This window comes from Chiroxiphia lanceolata, chromosome 3 (genome assembly GCF_009829145.1).
Source record: "Chiroxiphia lanceolata isolate bChiLan1 chromosome 3, bChiLan1.pri, whole genome shotgun sequence".
Taxonomy (NCBI): domain Eukaryota; kingdom Metazoa; phylum Chordata; class Aves; order Passeriformes; family Pipridae; genus Chiroxiphia; species Chiroxiphia lanceolata.
In genome coordinates, this window is record NC_045639.1 from 22,650,899 (window position 1) to 22,671,077 (window position 20,179).

Consider the following 20,179-nt stretch of genomic DNA (forward strand, 5'->3'; position numbering starts at 1 on the left):
TTGAGTTTACTGCATTTTGTTGTAATTTGGTGATGTCCTCACCCAAGAAACAGCACATGACTCTTTGTAAGCTTGCCATCTCCAGGAGGAAATTCGATAAGGCTTTCAGAATCTGCGTTGTAAGGCCAGTAATTGCTGTGATCCAATAAGGGAGTGCTCTGTGGTGGCATCACTCGAGAGAGTAAGCGTGGTGTGACTGCTGCTGGCTTCTCGGATCATGCTGTCTAATGAAAGATTAATGAGGAGATGATGCTTTGTAAAAAACATCTAATACTGCCACTAGGTCACAAGTTTGATTTGAACCAATCAATATCATTCATTCTCCTAAAGGTAGCTAATGATAGCATGCTTATGAGAAATGAAATGGCCTGCTATCTAAGATAGCCTGCTCATTCTTACTGTGTCAGCTTTAAAGAAACAGTATTCATTTTATAATGTCATCTAAACCTTATGAAGAAAGAAGAGCTTAAATTCTGAGGGAATATGTTAAGAAAACTTTTTTTATAAAAATGAAACTCAAGACAACTGAACTAAAGGAATTCTTATATTAAAAGTAGAATTAAAACTCAAACGTAAGTTAGAAGGCAAAAAGTCTCATATTCTCAGAGTTAATAATATTTGAAAGAAAAAAAAAAGAGTTTGATTTGACCTTGGGGTTTAAAGATCAGATGTACATTAATGTGTGTGTGTTCTTAATCCATGGCATGACTCACTTGTCCATGAAAAGCAGGGGGTCAAGTACCCACCTATGTCGTATTAACCCATCTGAGGAGAAAAGGAAAGAAGTTGGACCATCATTTCTCCTTCAGGGCAAGATAAGTTGCTCATGTAACGTAGTGAGTCTTTTTAAAAAAATTATACCAGCTATATTAATTCCAGAAAGCAAGTATAGGACACACACAGGAAGGTAGGTATTCAAGTATTTCCCTCAGAGATAATCCTATGAGAGACTGAACAATCTTAGGGTTAGAGAGCAGAATGAGTAAACCCAAAATCAATCTTTTCTTCTGAACTTCTCACTAAAACCTTTGAGCTAGATTTTGCATTCTTACTTTTATCTGAGTAGTATTGTGCTGTGTGAAAGTGTTGACAGTTACTGTAGCTACACATGGAATAAAATACTGTAAAATATGGATAATGGAGCTTGTCTTTTGAGCTCTTGATTATGAGACTTCAGTGTTCCAAGATGTAGAGTGGGAACTCCCTACTTTTCTTTTAAAAAAACAAAGCAAACCCAAAAAAAGCCCCAAACTCAAGTTCAAATTCGCTAATGAAATATTCTGATTTTCATAGCAAAATAGTATTGCTGTTCTCTAGGTGTATATATAGGACCATACTGACCTTGCTCCAGTTACTTTTTAGGTACAACATAATATTCTGAAAAATCATGATCATTTATTTCCTAGATGAAAATAGTATTTGAGTAGTATTCAGGATACTTGCCTGTGTGCTACTTTCTTTCTAAGTCAGTAACAACATAAACTTTGTAAATGTTAGCATTATTTTCATTAACAAGTTACATTCCTATTACCTGGAACAAATTGAAGTTGTCACCAAAAATATCAAGTTGTCATCAAAATAATAATACTAGAAAAATATATTAAAAGCAAAGCAAATTTTCATGGTAACATCATTTTCCAAGAGCACAGGTGCACCAAAGTGCTCCCTTGCAGTGAGTAAGCAGTGTTTGGTGAGTAAACCACTTCTAAAGCACTGAATAGAAATTCTAATAGCAATTTCAGACTTGTATTTTGCCACTTTTACACAGTAGAAAGAAAGATGTATATTGTCATTAGATGACAGTTCTTAATGTTTAGCTTTCTAGTTTTCATCATACAATAGGGGTGAGAACAAATAAGTCACCCCTAGCTGCAATTTGAGGATCTTTGCTTCAGTCACTGAAGCAGTATCTGTTTGATTTGATTTCTTCCCCTCTGTATTGATTACATTTTCCTTCCAGACTGCACTATGATCAATTGCTATCGCATTTCTTGGATTAACTTGGATTTCTCATCTTTTCTATTTCCATTTCCTTTTTTTTTCTTATTCCAGTAAGTGCTTTAAAGTTTTAAATGTTTAAATAGAACCTCTTTCCCATAAAGTCTGGAATTTACCAGGATCCCTTCTTAGAAGAGGAGCATGGTCTAATGGACAACAAGCTGAGAGATGGACGTTGCTGTGTTCTTATCCTAGTTGATTTACTTTCATGGTCTTAGGCAGGTCTCTAAACTACCTACCAGGAGAGCCATGAGGATTAATTGAACAGGCAAACTGCCATGTAATGCTTAACATTGTCTGACCTGAAAAATACTGTACATTTACTGCCAACCTTGAAAACAAACCCAGTGATGTTAATGGGGGAAATGATGGGATTTTTAGTGATCTTGCCTGAAGAATGACAATAAGATTCTTGACTCCAGCAGTACAAATTCATAGTTGCACAGACTTGAGGAAAACACTGTCATTTTGTTTCTCCTTGGTAATCGATATTCCTGCTGAAGTTTCCTGTAGCTCTCAGAGAAAAATATAAGTTTTTCTGTCTTCGTGAGGATCCATGTTGAAATGAATTTCAAACTTGTTGCTATCCAAAGTCCTGGAACAGAAGATAGGGGGAAAAAAAGAGACATGTAGAAGAAAAATATGCCAAAGCTGATATCTACAGAAACAAAGTAGTACATAATGCTGGTCATTTTAATTTGTGATTGTTTACATGTAAAGGGTATTGTAAAGGAGATATTCAAAGTAGTAAATTTTGTCAGCTTATTAATTAGTTAGATCAGACTTTTGTTTCATATGACCTGTTTTATCTATATCTTTAGCATTTATCTTATTTTTATTAGTGTCAAACTGCTCTGTAATTGCTCTATTGTGACTTAATTTTTCTTGAGTGTGAGTGACAAGATGTTGCATGTAATATGTTTCATTCTGATTAGCACTTTGTATCCTGACATTAATACTTCTCTGACTTTCCTGACATCTCACACAGAATATCTTAGTGTTATGTGTGCCACATCATAGTGATTGCTCATAGTCATCCTCTGATGCACTAGAACACCCTCTTCTTTCTCATTTCTAATTTCCAGCTTGTCACGGGAATTCTTACTCCTGTGTGTATGACCATGCGCTTTATGTAATTTCATTCTGTTTCTGTTATTGCACAGTTGTGTGCTCTCCTTTGGTGTGGAATACAATCTATCTTTGTATTAACAGCTTGTCACAGACCTAGTTTCTCTGCCAAGGTCATGAGGGAAATGATTAAATATGTCCCAAGACAGATACTTGAGGAATTACCCTAACAGTTTCTCTCTATCCTGATATTAGAGTTGTTTGAATTGTTTTCTTTTTAACCAGTGCTGTAGAAATACAAGGGCATATATTCAAAATTTTCCCTTTAAGTGTATACACGTATCTTAGATTGTAAAAATCATACTGAAGTATGAAAATGGATCCTCCAACAGCGGTCAGAGAAGTTTCTTAGGAAGTTTCAGACGTTCTTCAGGCATTTGCAAAGCAGCTTCACTCAGTCTGCTGTACCAGCACAAAGATTTCCAAGCCAAGCATCACATTTTAAAAAAGCATCACTGGAATTGCTCTGACTCTGCTCCCCGTGTAACCATGAATAACCATGAATACTGCCAAGGTTGAAGCATGTGTAATTTCTTTGGACAACCTGCTCCAAAGTTTGGGTGGTGAAAAAGTTTATTCTCATGTCAAGTTGCAGCCTTTCTTGTTACAATTTGTCATTTTGTGTCTCATCCTTCGGCCATGCAGTGCTGAGAAGAGCCTGGCTTCATCTTCTTGGTAACCTCCTCACAGGTGTCGAAAAGCTGCCAACAGCTCTTCCCAAAGCCAGGCGGAATAAGCCCTCTTCCCTCAGCATGTCTTCACCCAACCTCTGCTCCAGCTTGCTGACGATTTTAGTGGCCTTCAGTGAACTCACTCTGGTTTATCAATATCTTTCCCATACTGGGAGGCCCCAAAATGGGTGCAGTACTCTTGATGCAGTATTCTCAATGCCTGTATGAAAAAACCTGCATGGGGTTTTTCCTTCACAACTTCCAGACATTTGTTTGTTCTTTTTAAATTTCATCATTTCATATCCTACCTAGGGACCCTCTAGCCCATCTAAGTTCCTTTGGCTGGTGGCCCTGGTCTTGGGCATATTTGACTGGTCTGCCCAGTTTGGTGTCGTCTGGGAACTTGGTGAGAACACACTTCATTGCCTTCTCAAGATCATTGATAGATGTAAAACAGAACAGGTCCTGGTACAGACCTGTGTAGTACTCCACTTGCTACAAGCCTGCAGGCTGAGAACAACCTGTTAACCACTACCTCATGAAACCAGCTATCAAAGCATTTTTTTACCCCTTACATCAAGTCATCAATGACACTTTTTTAATACATATAATTCAGTTATTTTAGAAATACGCTTAAGCCTTGATAATGAGGGACCAGGATAATCTAGAGCAAAGCAAGCTGTGGATAATACTACTGCTTTTAAAGCTAAACTTTTAATCCTAAATTTATTTCATTTATTCTTAGCTGATCCTGACCGAGGAAGTCTCTGAACTGGCTCTTCAGTGTAGAGTTGCCCAGAGTGGTGCATTATAATAATTTGTAATGATAACTTGAGTCTAGTGAGGTTCCCTATCTCAGATGAAGAGCTGTGTGAACTATGTTAATTCTGAACTCAGGCTTGCCCGAGAATCATCTGTGTGCTGTTGCTTAGGCATGATGCAGTTAAGCTAGCATGCACATTGCTATTTTAATTATCTCTGCCCTCTGTCCTGATTTATATGCAAAATAGGTAGCCAACTCAGAAATTTGACTGAGTTATTGGATGTGGACCGACAGTGGAGTCTCTTAGTAACTCGATAGATGAGCCTGAGCACATCTTTAGTTCATATTTTCCAAGGCAACCTCCTGCTTCTATTTGGCACACGATTTGGCAAATATAAATTAAATCATTTGGTAAACTTGTTTTCCGATGTCGTTCTCAAATTAAGCAGATGTTTAAATTATCCTGTTTACCTTTATAGTTATTTGAAATTGTAAAATAAAAGGTGAAGCAGGAACTTCTTTAAAACTAGGCCCTGAACATTTTGTTCTTGAGTTTCAATTGAAGTTGAAACTTTTGGAAAACTTGCCACCGATGTCAATGGGAATAAGGTGGGGCACGTTTATAGAATAAAGACATTATGTTGGCTCTTAGTGGTGGAATGCATGTGAATAAAAATGGTTTGTCTCACTAAATGTTCAGATGTTTGCCTGAAATCACTTTCAATATCCTTTCTTGTTCTCTATACAGTAAAGTATGTAATTAGGGAACAAGTTATACAGCAAACTCAGTTTGAAAAATGGATTTTTAAAGCATAAAAGAGGCAGTGACTGAAGTCCTGCCAGGCTCTATCGAATACTCACATGTATTATATTGTAAACATAATATGGTTATACTGTATGTTGTCATAATAATTGGCAATGGTATTGGAGTCAGTCATTTAGTGCTTTGTTCATGTGGTAATAGATGGCAAGGGCTACAACGTTTGTTGGCAGGAAACTTGTTTTCCTTTCTGTTTTTCTTCGCAAATTGGTTTCAGAATAGTTTTGTGGGGTTTTTTCAAACTGACTGTCTTAGGATCCAGATGGCTTTATCTCTTTTTAATGAGATTTGGGATATGCTCCTTAAAATTGGTGTTCACTCAGTGCTGCCACAAAAGCCGCATTCTTCAGTTTTCTTAAAGCATGGCACTGTGACAAGAGAGACAGGGAAGACTAAGTAGAGATGAACAGCACAGAGGGGTGGATAAAGATTCATTAGGATCCAGGGCTGAAAAGTAGCCTCAGTCAGGGGAGAACATGAAAAATGAGGCTGGAGGACAGCAAATAGTTTTAGATTACTGGATAGGAACAGCTTATCTCTTTGTGTCTGTAGGCTTGATTTCTGTCAGCCTACCTCATGCAGGCCATGCTGCTGGGTTTCAGCAGGCTGACATGGGACGGGACCTATTCCTTGTGAGCAACTGCGGAAAAACTGCCCTATTCATTTGTGAAGGTTCTGAAGGGGCAGTCAGAATAGGTAACAGTGGGGAAATGGGCATTTTTTCCTGCAGAAGCTTCCAGACATTTGTTTCTGAGTTCGTTGCTTCAGCTTTACAGGACACAACCCTCTTCAATTTATTTCTTTTAAGAGCCAGACCACATGCAGGATAGGGCTCTGCAGGGTCCTGAAAGACAATTTGTAGTGGCTTGAGGCATTCACAGTAGGTCTGCATTTCAGTTGTTATGGAGTGAATTTCACCTAATACGGGTTTAAAAGCTGAAAAAATGTTGCCTGTACCAGCTTTCCACCTTCCATCAAGTTCAGACTATAAGCCTCAACTTACTTAGCTTCAGATTCTTGTAAAATCTGAACCAGCACACAACCTGTGCATCACCATTCTTTTACCTTTACATATATCTTTTACTTTTTGCCAGTTTGAGTCAGCTCTTCCTGGCTTTAGTTACCCATGATATAGCCGTACGCTTCTACCCTTTTCAGCCTTCCATGCCTTTTCTTGTAGTGTTTATGTGCTTGTCCTGCCTGTGTCTGCGTCAATCATTTTCCATCTCATTTCACGTTATGTACCAGTCTCCATCTCAAAGCCCATTTGTGTCTAGTCTCCATTCTCACTGTTATTTAGTGCCTGATGCATTTTTGGTAGTCTCCTTTAGATTTCCAGCTGCAGAATATGCCACCTCCATGTATCTCTGGTTCTGCCAGCAGAAAAGCAGTTGCAGTGTAATCAGTTCTACGAGAATGTCTTGTTCCTACAGAGCAGACATTACTTGATTATGTTTTGCATTGATGCGTGCGCTTTGGCTTTCTTTGTTGTCCACAGAGGCATTCTGAATCTGCCTGGGTAGTTAGATAGAAGGGATGACATTCAGCTGCCATGAGATGCCTCTACGTGTAATCAGCACTTAGAAACTGTGTATCTGTGGGTGGAGAATAGCACCTTTAGTTCAGTCTTGAGAGAGAAATGAAAATTGGTAGAATACTTGCCCAAAGTTATATTTATCATGACCTCTGTCACTCTTTTCCCTCTTGGAAGATGCAATCAGATGTGTGACTTCCTACCTGCTGTGGTACTTCCCAAATTATATGGGGGGATTTAACCCAGTACTCAGTCATAGGGAAAATTGATTTGAACCACTAATACAATTTGAAGTAATGTCTTAGTTCTTTAGGGGTCTCATATCTAGGGTATATCCTTCTATAACTGCATTTAGTTTGTGAGTATCTTTTAAAATTCACCAGTCAAGATGGTTTGGTAATTTAAGACTTTGTTGAAAAACAAATATCTCAATATCTTGTCAAATATCTCAACCATTTCCACTTAGAAAGCACACAAATTAACATTGCAGTGTTTTTTTCAACATTTTAAAGTGTTTTTGTTTACCTGCTGGGATGTAGTCCTGTACCTGATGCAATTGCTGTGTTTTTTTCTCACTAATATGTAGCAACATATGTGTGTGTAAATTCTGTTGAACAGTGGATTCTCATCTCAGGTATCATCCTTGCAAACTGCAGTTGTCCTAAGTGCTTTTCTCCTCGATATTCTGATTGTTAGTTATGTAGCTAATCTCCATTTTAAAACAAAATTTGCACATAAAGTATTATTCATTAGGACATGCTAACAGGTTCTCTCCCTATACCAGTGCTCTGCACAGTAAGACATGCATCAGCTGCGTGGATCAAAACAGAATCAGAACAGGAGAGTTTTCACAGCACACAAGGCAGCTGAAAATTGTTTTTCAAAACCACTATAAATTTTTTGTGGTGTACTTTACACCCTGTGAAGGGAAATCTTCATGCAACAGTGCCCAGTACTGTAATGGGGACTCATTTAGTTTGTACTTTAACCATATAAAAAAGTCCTGATGTCTGCACATTTTTCTGTGACTTTTGTCCACTCTGCTTCTTTAGCAATCAAGCTTTTTAGACCATGAATAATCTTGCAGGTAGGGCTGTACTTAACCACTCACACCTCTTTCTCTGTGGGGAATGGCAGAATCTGATAGAAAGGTTTCTTGTACTGGAGTCAGTAACCAGAAATTGGGCCTGCTTATATCCTCTACACTGGAAAATTCGGAAAAGAGTAGGTTTGACATTCCTGAGATTCTAAGGTAATATGCTTGAAGGCACACAGCAACCTAGCAGTAGGAAAATTCCCTCTCCAAATGTTTTACAGCTTTATTGTACCGTGTAGTAAAGAAGGAGAGGAACACACAGACACAGCTTTTCCTTGATGAGTCATCTTATTTATTACAATTCTCCCTTTGATACAGTTATTTTCAAAGAGGCTTAAAGCTCTTGTTTTCTTCAAAGTGGCACCGTTTGTTAGAAAACGGAAAGATCGTGTATTATCTTGTACATGTACGTCTTACATGAAAGGTTGTGTAAGCTTCTCCTTCTTGCACATTGATAAATTCTTACTTACCTTGTTTTGGAGGCTGCTCAAAGGACAGACGCAGAGTTTGTAAGCATGAATGGGTGCTGCACCACTTTGGAGTCATGCTGAACTCTTTGTCCTTCATAATACTCTACCCTTTCAACAAGTGCCGTGGAAAATGTTGGCTGCCATCCTTTAAACAGCACAGTATCTGCATTTCCCTTGATCATCTGTCCCAGAGCAAAGTTCAGTAGGTTGAGGAAGTATTGTTTAAGTGCAATTGATCTAAAAATATACCAAAAGGAAGACTACTGTATATGAACAAATCACGGAGAGGCTTTATATAGGCTTGTTGATATCTGTAAATGCATAAAACAAGGAAGCAGCAGCTAATGACATGGTTATTTGTGGAAAAGTGGAAGATCTGACTGTTATACCATGTTATACCATGTAGAGAGCCAAGCAGTTGCTCCTGAAGAAATTGTGAATGGCAGTAAGAACCCCCAAATTGGAAAATTAGAACTATTTCCATAGGGTTATGAACTCTTTGCTCCAGGTCTTGCCTCTGCAAATCAATGATAAATCACATATTAATGTCAACAGGATCAGGCATTAGTGAAGTGGTGTCAGCTCACTTCTTCAGAAGAGAGAGAAAAATATATTTACAGCATCCACATAGGGGGGAAAAAGCCAGAAGGAACTAGTAAGTCAGACAGTTACTTTGCTGACTCTGTCATAGGTCATTATTACCCAGTTACCTCTGTATAGAGTACTTTATGTTCAACTGCAGTCGTAAGCAGGCAAATACATGCTGAGCTACAACACTCAAAAAGGTATCCAGACTTGAAGACCTTAAGAACTAAAGATGCCATTGAGAATTCCTATGGTAATTTCAGCTATAAATAACTTGTTGTTTAATATGCCATGTTTCTACATGAACTTTGTGTTTACACTAAATAACCATTAGGAACCAGTATTTTCTGTATATTAAGTCAAGGTAGTTAATAATGTTAAAAAGTAAGTCTTTCCTTCGAACGTGTCACTGTAAGACATTTTCCTCATCAAATAATTTTGTTTGCCTTTTTTTTTTAATTCTATTTTGAAATCATTCTTTCTAAAATGTGAAACTTGTTGTCATGATTCACTGCATGTTTCACCAGTGAAAAAGCTGGGTTTGCTTTCCATCTATACATACAAGGAACAGATTAGGACCGGCTTTTTGGTGTGTGTTTTTGGTGTTTGGGGGTTTTTTTGCTACAATGTCAGCTGTTTGTCACCTGTAATTCTTGGTACTTTTCAGACCACGTGTTTTCCAGGGAGGAGACTTGGCTGGTAGTGGAGCTTTTAGTTCTAATGCCCGTACAGTTGGCTGTATTAAGACATGTTTAATTAGAACTGGTTGAGTTTATTAGGTGATTGAAATTGTTCTACATTACTATCTTTAGCTTTCATCCTCACAGTTTTATTGATCTCACAAATCTTATCATGGATGTATATGTTTATTTTCATATCATGAAAGCCCGAAAGTTTGCTGCAAGTCTCCATTCATTATTACTTTGTTAGATCTTTCAGTTTTCAGTTCATTTAATAAATTTTATTGATAGTATTGTGCTAGTTTTCTTAAGAAGAACATCACACACTATTAAGTTCACTGCTCTCCACAAATATATTGCAAATATACAATTAATTTCATCATTCAAATGTCTGTCTCACTTTAATTATTTATTAAATTTATAACAACTTTATTACCTGGAAGCAAGGTCAGACTAACTGTCCATTAGCTCTCCTAGTCATCCTGCTGGCCTTTGTTATTATTGGCACAACATGAATGCTTTTCCAGTCAAGTGGGATTTCCCTGGAATGCCTTAATTTATTAAAATAAACATGATTAGCTCTCAGGTCTTCCCAGTCTTAGTTCTTAGTTGTGAGGCAAATGAATTGGCTGATTTTAAAATGTTGATTTTTAGTGCATGTTGTATAACATCCTGCTTCATTACCAAGGGACTGGGAAATAGTTCAACATCATCATGTGACATAAGAACAGCTGTCCAAATATGGAATCAAAATATTTCTAAAAATGTCTGTCTCTTCTGCATCACTATTAGAAGTTTTATCCTTTCTATCTGGCAATAGGTTTCTGTAACTGCTGGGGATATTGTAGTCTTGATAAGTTTGGGTATTTTTTTAATTCTTCATGTTACATTGATGCTGTCAGCTGTGGACTTTCCGCTGATGTTGCTAGCTTATTTTATCAATATTTCTCCCTTTGTATCTCCTAAGTCATATGGATTATTACTGTTTATCTGCATTATTATATAGTACCTTTTTATTATGAACTTCTGTTTGCACTTGAATAGTTAAAGAAGACAGTATTTTTGGGCAAAATTATCGTTTCCTTGATTGTGGAATTACAAATTTGTGACCATCCTAAGTTTTCTTCTTGAAGAAAACTTCTCACTTATGACTTTCCTACATCAATTTCAATCATCATTTTAATTACTCTGCTAGGATTCTGAACTTGCAGGTTAGTGACAACTGTAGCACATATATCATGCTTATGGCTTTATGCAACAGTGTCTCCCTCATCTCATCTACTCATTATGCCCTCTTAGTGTGATTTGTTGGGTTTTTAAATCAAGTAAATTCTTGCACAGAAGTCACTAATAATGGCATAATTCTCTTGCATTGGGGATATTTTCATGTTCTCTGGCTTATTACCTCTTCCAGTCTCAGTACATAAAGGACTGAAAAATCTCATGCTTTAACATTGTCTGCCATGGTAATTCAACTTTGTCAGAGACTGAGTATGTACTGGATTTGCTTTCTTACCAATGTCCTCAGGTGTTGCTACTTTAATATCCTCCTACCTACTCCAACTTGTCTCCAAATCAACAAGAGGTTAACACTTGCACTGTCCACTTTTTTAAGTTTTTCTAAGAGGTTAGATTATCATGGCAAATGTATTTTCATAAAAAGAAGTCAAAGAAGTCTTTCCAAGTTGTGCACTTGTATGTCTGTTATCCATCTAAACATTCTTACTCTGAGCATAATGTCATCTGTTCCAGAAGTGATGCTGCAAAAGGAAGATTTCAAATATATTTCATCACATTATGTATGTTCTCTATGCAAAATTGTCACCAGCATGCCTTCCACAGTGGTAAACCATGAATACAGAATCTGTGATTCTACCAGCAGAAGCCAAAAGTAATTTTATTGTTTTTTATGATATTATACAGCAGACGCTCCTTTTAGTTTTGTGCATTTTGCCTCTGTGACTCAGACTCCTGCATATCTGGAGGATGTGTCAGCTTTTTATTCCAAACTAGTGTATGTTTTTCTCCTTTTAGAATAGCATGTAGTAAATTAAATGGGATGATATAAAGGGTGTTGAGGGATCTATACTGTCCAGCTGATTTGTAAGTGATGTTAAAGACTGCTCCTAGGAGTAGAGCACAGTGAATATTTTGCAGTGAGCATTCAAATTTGGTCAGCATTTTGAAGCAATAGCCATTCAGAGATGATAAAAAAATGTGGCTTGGACTTACCTCCTTGCTTCAGTATTTTAAATCAAATGCCTTCCAAGGGCAGGACCCTTAGCAGTGTTCTCTGCTCTGACTTCCTCTTTCCTTTCTGAAATATAATTATCAATGTAGTTCTCCTGTCTCCTGCACTCCTAGCAAAAACTCTTTCTTTAATACACATATGTTGCAATTAAACTTTTTTAAAAAATCACTTTATTAATAATTATTTTAGTAATATTCCTGCTTAAACCTGCCAATTAGCTCAAACTAGAGAGGAAACTAGAAGTAAATAATAATTTCTTGTGGTATGTTTTCCTGTCTGAGAACAGACTACTCACAGCATTGAGCAGAGGAAAGGACAGTTGATAAAATTCAATTGCATCTCTTCTTTCATGGGCTTTCAGTCTGGTTTATAACTGAGGAAGGAGAGAAACAATAACCAAGCGGAATTAGGATGTACAAAGAATTTTAAATGCAGGCTTTTATTTTCCTAATTCTTACCTTGACAGAGATTAAGAACTTAATGATGCCTGAGTGTCACATGTTTAACCTGTGGTCTTGATGTGATTTCTCCGGATCACGTTGCTAAGGAAATCTTGAGGGTCTCGTGAGTACATAAGAACACTGATTTCCTTCCTGAACAAAGGTCACAGAAGTACTTTCTGTGATAAACCAGTACAGCCCTACTGCAGTAGCCATGTTATGTTTGATACAATAAAAGCAGAAAAAGTACTAAGAAAGAGTCACAGTGGCTGAGCCACACAGTCTTTCTGAATCCAGACTTGTTTGGATGTTTTGAAAGAGAAAATGAAATTGTCACATGGTTGCTCATTACATAGTGACTGAATTGTTTGAAACTTGTGTGTTTTGGGAGTCTGCAGCTGGGAAATCCCCAGCATGTGACTGGTACAGCTGTGTTTGATGGTGTAGTTAAGCTTTACTGCAGACCTGAGTATTTCACCACATTGCATCTTATACCTGTGGGTGTCTGCCTGTTGCAGCATTCCATTAACTGCCAAACATTCCTGGACTTTCAGAATTTGCATCATCTTTTGATCATCTGAGCTGCTTGAACTGTGCTAATCTTTTGTTGATAAAGCAGTGGAAACAGAGTTCCAAATGAGGCAAAGGCAAATTTCTCTTTAAGGGTGAATACAGTAGCTTTAAGTCATCTGCATTTTTGCCACACTGCCAAATGATATAAATCAACAGTTAAGAAAAGCGGAACTTCTGAACTTCTGCTTTTCTTCAAGCTATTTTTATGCTTATCCATTCCCATCTTGTTCCTGTGTTTCATCCTCCTGTGGCATCTTGTCAGCAGTTGAGATGGTGTGTTGTTTGGGATGGGAGCTCTTTGTTACTTATTGGTAAAGTGCCAAGGGTAATGAGACCCAATTCCTTATGAGGTTTACAAGATTTTTTGTAATACAAATCTAATATCAACTAATGGTTCGTTGGTTGACTCATTTTGACCCACTGTGTTGTCTAATGTGTGGAAGTGTTGGGCACATGCTTCTAGCTGCCTAGTTGGAAATTTGGATCATTAGCAACTGCAAAGCATCCCTGTGGTGACTTCACCTGATTGGTAGTCAGCCTTTTTCACAGTTCTTCCACTCCCTGGAGATTTTGTAACACACTGTGGACTCCACTGTCTCTCCCAGATATGAACTCATAGTGCAAGCAGCAAGCTCCATGACATTCCAGGAAACCACCTCATTACAAAATCTTGTATACTGTGAGAAGAATACACCATTTTTCATTTTTTGCAAAGTATTTGCAGGATGGTATCCCTTGAAAATATATTTAGCCTTTGCTTCTCATATTTACCATATGTTTCTTTTACATGTATGATGTCCAGGTAGAATCTGGTGGAGCTCTGATCTTTCTCTTTTATCTCAACCCTGTGGATTGGGGTTTGGATTATAATGGTGCCACTTTAATCTTTCTGCCAAAGCTTTGCATAACCTTTAAAATACATTTTCCTCTTGGTGTGCATCACCTTGTGTTTCTAGAGACCAAGTAGGGCTTTTTCTATGATATTTAATGAATTAGTTCAAAATGCCTAATACGGTGAGATGTTTCTAGTAGGTTCCTGAGAGGATTTTGGTTGTGTCTAATTTTACGCCTGCAATTATGTTGTGGCAAAAAGATCTGTGGTGCAATGCTGTAGCATGTTAACTTTACCTTGTCTAATTCTCAGTATAAGTTGTGTTTGTTGATAAAATTTAATGTTTGTGCTCAGGGCTGCTTGTTATCAGCTTTACACTGTAAGGAGCAGAAAGGAAAGTTGTACAAATAAATGTCACTTTTTAAATACAGAACAAGATTATCTGCAGATTGGTATATTATTCATATGACATTGTTTCTTTTTTTATAATATTTTTCAGAGAATTATACCTTTACAAGGCCACTACATATTCTTTGCCTTTGCTTATTTCATAACAAAGAGCAACCTGTGCTTTAGTGGATCTGGTTAGTCTAAGGATGGCAAGAGATGACAGAAATGTTTAATAGACCATGTAGTAAGGACTGATTAGCACAATAGCAAAAAAATCATGAGATGTGCTATTATTATTCCCCCAATTTGTTGGTTCCTGGTTTCTATATGTTATATATATTTCTCTGTATTGTGTTTGAGGAAGTAGTCAGATGAAAGGTCACAACTGTTTTATGAAAGTGGGTGAATCATATACTGATTCACTGTGTACAGGCAGTGAATGCTCAGTGTATTTGTGACTGTGCATTCCTGTATTAGTTTGCCATCCATTCTGCTGTGGAAACCAACTTACAAGAGATGCAAATCAGTTAAACAGAAACGGCAATAAAACTTGATGGATGGACTTGTACTGGAAATTATATAGTTCGTTTAAACTGCACATTTAGTACAAATTTAGGCTGCCTTCCTCCCAAATCTTTGACATGTAATTTAGATGAGCAGGTATTTGCTTGACAAAAGTAGGATGCAGGAGCGTGACCATTGCTTTGGTCATGAGATGGAGAATGTACTCCCTTCAGACTTTTGTGATCATATGCAAATGTTGTAGCTTAAAGACATGTTGCCTCTCCAGATTGACATGAAAATACATAGAGCAATGTTGGGGTCAGGGACAGGGTCTCTGTGACAACTCACGTGATTCAGAGCAGCAGTTTTGCTCTTCCTTTCCCGTTAGTGGCACTTTGGGTTGGGAAAACTCCCACAGCCAAGGTTTGAGGAGGACAGAGAGGGAAAAATCACATGACACAGACAAAAATTTGGAGTAAAATAACCACCAAAGATTGTAATCAGGATGATGGAAGAGTCTGGGTTAGTTTTGTTTCCTTTTTCTTTAAGATTGTCCAGGAAAAAGTTGATGCACTTTTAAATGCCACATCTGCTCAGTCACCTGGCTGACATGCCTAGATCTAAGTTACACATCAAATTATATATCGTAGTGGGATTTAGCCAGCCTCACGTGCTTCACCACAGTGGGGTAGGTCACCTGACACTATGAGGAACATAGTATGATAATTAGGAAATCTTGTCTTTCTTCGTTTGTCCCCTCCAAAATAGACAATGTCATGCTTGTGGGAAGATATCATGCTAGCAGTTTTGGGGAGTGATGCTTTTCCCCTGAACAGATACCACGGGTATGGTTACACGCGTTGATACCATACATATGGTTACCCAGCACCTTTTCCTTGTGCTGACATGACAGCATCCTGATTCTCACATGGAAAAGCAACCTTTAGGGCTGAAAAAGCAGATCAAGCCAGCTCAGGCATTTAACCTGTTGTTACTAAACCTTCTTACCAAGACCAGCAAAACTTTAAAACTGGAGAATTTCCTGTAATTTCAACCAGAGCAGACAAGAATCCATCTACTAGAGGTACTATCTTCTACTTGAGGCAGGGACTGTACTTCTCATAAATCATGTAGTACAAAGCTTTAAAACTGGCTAATACAGCCACAGGTGCAGCTGTGATATGGGCAGGGGACTGCATGAGCATTAAGCAGTCACATGACTGGGTACTGCTCTATGGAGTGAGGTTAAAAACAGTCCTTTTGAAAAGGCTGGAGAATCTACTGTAAAGTACTTGGAATCCCAGTCGGTATTTAGGATCCTATCTAGGAAAGTACTGCTGAACATCTGTATAGTACTCAGCAACTGAAGGCTAAGCAATTTCATTCACACATTTCTTGACTGAGGTCTTGATTTTCTTCTAATGACAAGTATAATTACAGCTTGTCTGCTCTGACCTTTACTTGGCTTAATGTAGGCATCCAGGCTTGCAAGTTGTACAGTGTACAAAGGGAGTTCAAGTTTGGTTTTCTCTTACTACACCTACAAGTGGAATGCCAGTCTGATGTGCTCAGAAATGAAAATAAACACTGAGCAGAGCAAGTAGAAGCACTGTTGGACAGAAGGGTTCAGTATAAGTTGGTCACCATAACTTCATTTGTATAATGCCATCCTGAAGATTTATTTTTTTAAGCAGAAGTAAGTCTAAAGAAATTTATTTTTCAGCCTTTCCTCTTTAGATGATATAGGATTAATGTATGTGGTATTGAGCAAATTTTCTAAGTTTCACAGTGCACATCTTGGAAATTACCTTAAAATATATTTATTGACTACTGCTCCATTCTAGCAGCCATTGTGTTTTCTGCAGCTAAATGAAGGCTTTAAAACCTGATTTGCAATATGAATTGATGAAACTGGGAAGAGAGATAATATCTCTGTAAAATATCTGTAACTACTTACCTTCAAATCTGCAGGCATTTTGCAATATAGGATCATAAAAGTGGTTTTATCCCCTCTTGGTAGGCACAGAGCTTATCTCTTTTTTAAATCAAAATGTACAATATTCAAGGGGAAAAACTAGAACTACTGATTCCCCTTAAGTTTTTTTTACAACTATTTATGTAAAATCTCCTTTTCTATGACCAGTTTAAGCTTGTAGATACATATGTGACTGTATCTAGGGGAAGATGCAGCTGGGCTAAAGAGATGTGTTTGTGTGTGCTTAAATATTCCATTTTTAACTAGTTGGGTGTGTTCCTGAACTCAGGTGGTTTTACTGATGCCCTGTATTTGTTGTAATTTTATATTAAAGAAATGATACTGTGTTTTAGAAGATACTCAAGCGTGTCAGCAGTTCTGGGAAAAAAGTAAGCACAGGCTACTCAGATATTTGAACAAATTGTACTAATAGGCAATACTAAGTAATCGTGAGAGGGGGAAAGCACATATGCAGAAGAAGGAGCTGAGTTTGGGAACTAAAACAGAAAAACCACAGAGTGAGTAGGAAGCATATCTCGAGTAGGAGTGAAGCAAAGCTGAGCAAGAGCTCTCAGAGCAGCATCATGCTTTACCAGCTGGGGGCACTTTCAGCTGTCGCATTTGTTTGATTCTTGCACAGCTGGAGAAGATCTGACCCTGTAAAAGGGCTTGTTAGTTTTATCTTGAAAGTATAGCTGATAAATAAATTGGGTGGAAAAGAAGAAAAACAAACAAAGAGTAAAGTAAGCTCTTGTTTCTGCCTTCTCTCTGTGGGAGGTTTCTAACTCTTTAGCGAGAGTGCAAGTACTCGAGTAGTTTGAGTACTTGTAGTTGGCACAGCTGAGAGGCTGAAACTGCGGTGTGGAAGCATAGCCTGGAAACAAGGTCAGGAGTCTCCTAAAAACAGTCTGGCATTGATGAAAGTTTCTATGCTCCCAGCAGCAGAGCTACACCTGAAGAGTCCCACTTCTTCCCTGGCTCCTCCTGTTCCTCTGCTGATCCAGCAACCTTTGCAAGTATGCTGTGAGTGATGGGGTGAAAAGCCCAGTGAGCCAGATAGAAGTGGACAACAGCATGAGAGGACGGTGGAATGCCTTGAAATGAAAAATTAATGCTAGTTATTAAAACTAGCAGTTAAAACGAATTATTGTTTGTGAACTTAGGAATAATTAAACCAACACTACTTTGTAGTTAAATTCTGTACTAGAATCTCCTAACTGGAAAAACCTACCTGAGTTTTGGCCAGGTGCTCAGGTTAAAATGTTAAGAGCCGAATAGTTTGACTAGTGCCAAAGTTAAATGTGCTTCAACAGTGATTAATGGTCATGCTCAGCCTCCACCAAGGCTGTGGTTTCACAAACCCAGTAGTGTCATCTATTTGTCATTCATTCTTGGTTACTGCCCATCTTCACCCACATATTCACGTATGCCATCGTAACAGTTAGTGTGACTGCACAGTGAACAAGATGAGGAAGTTGATTAATGTTTTTTAAAATTCTTTTTTTTTTTTTTGGGGGGGGGGGGAGGGGGTAGGAGAAAGTTATTTTCCTCAATACAGTTCAGTGTATGCCTGGACCAGCAGTTGTCCTGGTGCAAGTAAGGTGGTGGTATAAGCTGGGAGTAAACTGGAGGTAATAAGGTGTTAAGCCAGCACTGTTGCTGAGATGTTTGTGAAAATAAACCTTGTTTTGGTGCAGAGGAGCAGGAAAGAGGGCGTAACTAAATCTTTTGGGAATTTCTGGGTTATATATCATTATTTTGCTCAGAACAGAGGCCTATATCTGAGTGCCTGTGGATCCCCATTCAGATCCCTCCTTTCTGTAGCAGGTTGAACAGGAATCTCATTGCTTCTGGAATGAGCATGCTCTGCTAGAATGGAATGGACGTAAGTTTATTCACTGGTAGAAAGAAAATAAACCCTAAACAACCTAAAATTTTCTGTATGATACTGTTGATCTTTGGTGCAGTCATCTCATTGTCCTTTTCTCCATTGTGCCCTGGGCCCTGCTGCCACGGGAGGTGTTGAAGCATGCAGCATATTGAAGTCAGTGACTTGATTCCTAAATGGGATCAGAGTTGTGTTGTAGGACACAACGAAAAGACAGTGATATTAAAGAATAAAGAACAGTAATTGCCTCTGATATTTTCTTTATTAACTTTATTATATGAATTCATTGATCCCTTCAGTTCTGTGCATAGTTAAGTGGTCAATTGCTAGAAGCCTTTTTCCAGATTTTACTCAGTTCTCAGGTAGACAATTTTCCCATCAAAGCTGATACCGTTTTGCCTGAGAAGGGGACTAGTAAAAGGGAGAGTTTGTGCCATGTAGCAGCTTTAAGTCTTTAAGACTTCTCTGTAACCCCCAACCTGACAGAGAAGCAAAGACACCCCATCAGCTCTGCCTGGCACTCCCAAGCATTCTCACACCCAAGGTTCTCTTTGCTGTGGCTGTATGTAGGTGCTTCTATCTATGTCCCAGTAAATCATTAATGTGCCGTTCTTTTCTCCTCCTCACTTGACTACACGAAGCCTTCTATCTTCAGGTTGTCAGGTTCCTAAACTGGGTTGAGTCCAGGAGTCTTCCCGGCCCGATGCAGCGTTTCCAGGAGATTAGGTTATACTGCTCTCTGGTGGTAAAATATTCTGCTCACAGCCCTCCAAGGCAGGCACTGCCTTCTCTGTGCTGCTCACACCTTAATAATGTTCTTGAAGGGCAGTGATGCTGTTCTGGTTTTGCAAAGGTTGTAACGATGTACAGGTGAAAATTCCACGAGTTACCCTGTTGATAATTAACTCTTCTAATAGAAGAAAATTCACATGCTTTTTTCTGCCCCCCTCCAAAGGGATAAGTGTAGAAATAAAGACGTTCATAAGAAACAAGTGTCGTCTCCAGCCAGTGTCACTTTTTCCCGCAATGAAGCAGTAATCTGAGGGACTTTAGATCTCCAGAGTGCAGCAATTAGGTAAGACTTAATGATTTTCATTAGTACAGATAGATAAAAAGGTGTTTCTGGTTTTGTCTCTCTGTTTTCAGAGGCCACTCTTCAGGACTTGGCAGATAGACAAATCCTCAACAGAGGTCATTTGAGTACAACAACTGGATAGTGAATTTAACACTGATTAAAGTTAATTTGAGGGGTGGCAGATGTATGTGCAGTGGGCTGTAGCTCACTGTGTTACAAAGTATTGCTCTAAAGGCATCCGTGAAGGATTTGCTGTGGAGGAAATAGCAGGAATGCAAGTTCTGTGACTTGTCAGACAAACCACATTATTCTGTGCCTGTGTCCTGTAGTAAATAGCTGTTTGCATGGGTGCCTTTGCTTTGTATGTAATAGCTCACTGACATACAGTGATATCAAAGTGTTGCTTAGACTTTAGTACACGTATGGTTCACCACCTGTGTGGTTGTGATGACCCATCCTTAAGGGAAAGGAATCATCTAAGATTCATAAATGCTTGTGGTCGAAAG

General features: G+C 38.3%; 2 long non-coding RNA genes across 3 annotated transcripts in view; one reads left to right on the plus strand and one right to left on the minus strand.

Annotated features, from left to right (window-relative positions):
• Positions 1-20,179, plus strand: part of LOC116784805 — a 54,785-nt gene that overhangs the window by 20,364 nt on the left and 14,242 nt on the right. The window lies entirely within an intron of this gene.
• On the minus strand, positions 11,755-13,583 carry LOC116784806. Of its 2 annotated transcripts, none has more exons than XR_004356250.1 (3): positions 13,532-13,583; positions 11,978-12,062; positions 11,755-11,871 (listed from the first exon to the last, which is right to left on the minus strand). It is a non-coding gene; the product is annotated as an uncharacterized LOC116784806 (long non-coding RNA). The 2 variants fall into 2 exon arrangements; XR_004356251.1 differs by lacking the exon at positions 13,532-13,583 and adding an exon at positions 12,455-12,608.